This window comes from Halyomorpha halys, unplaced genomic scaffold (genome assembly GCF_000696795.3).
Source record: "Halyomorpha halys isolate HHAL.00 unplaced genomic scaffold, Hhal_1.1 Scaffold738.1, whole genome shotgun sequence".
In the NCBI taxonomy this organism is placed as follows: domain Eukaryota; kingdom Metazoa; phylum Arthropoda; class Insecta; order Hemiptera; family Pentatomidae; genus Halyomorpha; species Halyomorpha halys.
In genome coordinates this window covers 47,135-51,740 of record NW_027107601.1, presented here as the reverse complement: position 1 = coordinate 51,740, position 4,606 = coordinate 47,135, and positions in this window count along the sequence as shown.

Below are 4,606 nucleotides of genomic sequence, written 5' to 3'. Positions count from 1 at the left end.
CATGACTGTAATAAAGCTAATCTGGACAAATGGAGTTGAGCTTTAGGGCTCCACTAAACCTTCGAATTCCTCTCGTATTCAATCCTTACAATCCAAAATCCTTCGTAAAATCCTCACTGCTCCTTACTTTGTCACAAATAAAATCATACATAAAGACCTTAATGTTCCCTATGTAACCGATCTAGCCCGAACCAGATATCACTCCTTCCATTATAAACTCTCTAACCACTCAAACCCCCTAGTTTCTAACATTTCATCCTCTTCCATTCCTGACAATCCTCCGAGGCGCCTGAAAAGAAGATGGCCATGAGACCAGCTAATGTAAAATGCCATTAGAGTGCTACCAATGGGTAGTTTCTCTACACGTCTGTAACACTCCAATATAACTTAGATCAGATTTACTAAATGTACAGTTGTAAATAGCAATTAATAAATATTAAAAAAAAAAATGTTTTCAAACATATTTTTCTCGTCATAATATTGCATATATTTGATTAGAAATTTGGTCAAATTGAATTATGGGCAGGAGTGCTGCTATCTCTCATCACAGAATCGCACTAATGTGTCGTACCGTTTAGTTTTTATATATAATCGATTATGAAATTATGTGTTATCGATTCATAGTCATTATGCAGATCAAGATAGATCATATAAAAATCATTCAATAAGCTAGCTTGGAAGCATTGATATTCAGTTTCATGGCTAAGTAGATAGAGGTGATCGGGAGCAGGTTCTGCCTTATCTCTGGAATACAACCGAGACCAGGCTGGCTTTCCCTCCCTTATCATGGTCAGTATTATAGCAGCTTTATATCCAATGGAGTTGATCCCTAGAATGATACACAACTCGATAAGGCTTAATGATCAGTTTTGGCTTTATCTGAGGTGTAATCTGAAGAGCTGCTCACATTACTGAACAAAACTGCATCATAAGATTCAATTCTCAATGATCCCAAGTTCTTTGTCTTAGTAACCTGTCATCTTCTTCAGTCTTTCCCGTGGTTAAATGATTGAAATTAACTCAGTTTCGATTATAGTACTTTATTGTCGGTACAAAACCAAAGTGGAGTACCAATAGATTTTTTTTTACAATTTGACGCGATTTTATATTCTCCAAGCAAATATATATTTATTGCTATTTACAACTGTACATTATAATACATTTAGTAAATCTGATCTAAGTTAAATTGGAGTGTTACAGGCGTGCAGAGAAACTACCCATTGGTAGCACTTTGATGACATTTTACATTAGCTGGTCTCGTGACCATCTTCTTTTCAGTTGGGACCATCCTCGGAGGATTGACAGGAATGGAAGAGGATACAAGATTAGAAACTAGTATGAGTGGTTAGAGAGTTTATAATGGAAGGAGTGATATCTGGTTTGGGCTAGATCGGTTACATAGGGAACATTAAGGTCTTTATGTATGATTTTATTTGTGACAAAGTAAAGAGCATTGAGGATTTTACGAAGGATTTTGGATTGTAAGGATTGAATACGAGAGGAGTTCGAAGATTTAGTGGAGCCCCAAAGCTCAACTCCATATGTCCAGATTGGCCTTATTACAGTCATGTAGATCAGTCTTTTGTAATGTGTTGGAAGTTGAAACCGTTTGTCTAGTAAGTGCTGTAATAGTCGAAATCGACGTGCAGATTCCTGTCTTTTCAGTCTGGTGTGAGGATTCCAGGTTAATCGTTTGTCCAAATGTAGTCCAAGGTAGCGGATCTGTTCGACAGGGGTAAGAGTTACATCATTAAATGAAACTTTAGGGCAGTCGGTAGGTTTACGACGAAGTGTAAAGGTGATATGATGGGATTTTTTGGAATTTATCTTACAAGCAAATAATTAAAAATAAAACCGAATATCTGACGTTACCGACTTAAAAATGTAATATTAGTAATTGGCGTATATTAAAATTATAAATTAGTGGCAACTCTAATTCTTAATTCAAACCCAGTCTTCGAATAAATTTTCTGATACACCACTTAAGTTCAGTTCGATGATATAAGAATACACAAAATCTAGTATCCTCTAAGAGTTAGGATTTAAAAATCCTGGACTAGGTCACAAATAGACGATTGTTGTTAAGTAGGCGGATTCCAATTGTGATCGGGCACAAAGCTCCAGTTAAGTCCTTCTCTAACTAAGTCCCTCTCAGCTTATACTTAGTTATTCACTTATCGCCAGTTATAGCCAGTAGAGTTCGATATTTCTTTTTAAAAATAATCGTCACAATGTAATACATATAAATAATCCATTAAAATACTTAACGAGATTTAAGTGTAAATATAATAACCTTTTCAAACATTAATAAATAGTAAACTCAAATGAAATATATTTTCCTGTTATTTATATATTCAATTTTTTGAACTATATTTTTTTAGTTTGATATTGTTTTTATATTAAAAAGTACGAAGCTGATGGACAACCCCAAACTGTTTTTTAAATTTATTAATTTTCTTATGTCAATCTGTAAATAAGTTGAGGTATGATGACACAGTTATGGATCATAATACCTAGCTGCATACGTAAACCATATGGAACAATAGAAAAAACCCGTTATTGTAAATTTCGATAGATAAGAAATCAAGATTTACTCTGTGACTTTTCGTTCGTTTATTTAATTCTTTCTAGAGACCTATCATAACATATATTAAAATAAATAAAAGTTAAAATATGTTAAAATCGTGCATACGAAAAAGGGTTTAACCCGTCATTGGTCGCTGCGTGAGAATTTCTCTCACGTTAATTGCTGCTAGAACGAGACTGTGGTTCTCATCTTCTTGGAATCTGTAGTTCACAGTCTCTTCCTTCTATACCTCCCCCCTTCGCCACTCTATCAGCTCTGAGTGAGCGTCTCCTGCCCTCTTTCCCTCACAATACACCATTCTCATGAGACATAATCTCACGCGCGACTAAGGATGCTTTAAAAATATACAAGTTGTGAGGATTTTTTCCTGTGTATTTAATCTATAAAAATGTTTTATCCTCAAGAGAGAAAAAATAGCAAAACTAGGGAAACGTAAGCTTGAAGAGGCAGGCACTTCGCTCAGGTACGTATTATTTACTAGGAATTGTATTTCGATACTATAAGTGTATGTTAGAGTGGTTTTTATAACAAAAATTTGTCTTTTCATATTTTCACTTCATGACTACTATTTTTTGTAAATTTCTTAGTTATATTCAGGCATTCTAAACAAAAAAGAATTTCCATCAGTGTGAAAGACCGATATGTCTCTATCATACGGTGTTCACTTGCACCAGTTGTGCACAAGAGATTTCTTAAGACTGAGCATTTTTTTTTTGAGATTAGTGTTATGTTCTTATAATATGATATATCTGAATTTTGATTGTTTTTATAACTTTGTCTGTCTCAAAATATTATGTTATGTTTATTACTATTTTGATTATTTTTTTAAACTAGTATCAAAATACATTTTTAATACTTTTTTTTGTTATGCTTAAATAAACCTACTGTAAATCAAAAATTTTTATTTTAAAAATTATATTTCGATAAAATATACTAAAAAATGTATTTATTGAAATTAGATTTCTGTGATCATATTACTTCTACATTTAGTTAAAATGTTTCTACTTCCTTATTGATTAGATATTTATGGATGAATTTAAAAAACGAAAATGATTTCATTATTTTTTTATTTATTTATTTACATTTACAACTGTGTTTACATAAAAATACATTTAACTAATTTGAAATTTGACATCATTACTTCATTTATTTTTCTCTAAGCTCAAACCACCCTCTAACTTGTTTAGTATGAAGTATCTTAATAGTATGAACCTAAATTGTTAGTATGAACACGAAAATAGTGTTTTGGATGAAGATAGTTTGACCGAATGATGTAGATTGTAGGAATATAGTCCGGGTGGCGGTCAATAAAGGTACCAAAGTAGTAGAAAAATCTATTTAATGTTAACCAACGTTTCGCCCCACTTTGCAGGGCTTCGACTGGGCTCTCTGATAGAAACAAGCCCTACAGAGTGGGGCGAAACGTTAGTTAACAATAAATAGTTTTTTTTTTACTATTTTGGTAAATTTATTAGCTGCCACCTGGACTATCTTATTTCAATAAAGTAGTGTTTTTAAAAATTTGTAAACATTATTAAAAAATAAAAATTAGGACCAATAATAAATAGTGTAACTGCACCTGCAAATATTTTTCAATCGCATTACGAATTAAAACTCAAGTTAATATACTATTGTAATATTCATTATTTACTCAAAAACTCTTAGCGAAGTTACTTTATTAGCTCTACATAATTTGTTCGTGAAAATTAGTTGTCCTAGTATCTTCTACGGGCATTGCTTAGAGGAGCATCGTTCCTCATTCCGTTTGTGCAACGGTAAAAGTTTCCTTTGGGCGAGGGAGGGGAAAAGGCGAGAGTAAATTACGCCCTCTAAGTTTTCTTCGTTAAAACTTAATCAGGAAGAGTCCAAATTTACTTATACAATAAGGCTGGAAACTTATCAGCCTGCTCGTAATGAATCCCATTCAAGGTTCCTCTGTTCCCACAGGTGAGATAATTATAGGACGATCAAAAGAAAATTTGCTTTAACCGTAAAATAAACATTACTCACATGCAGCAA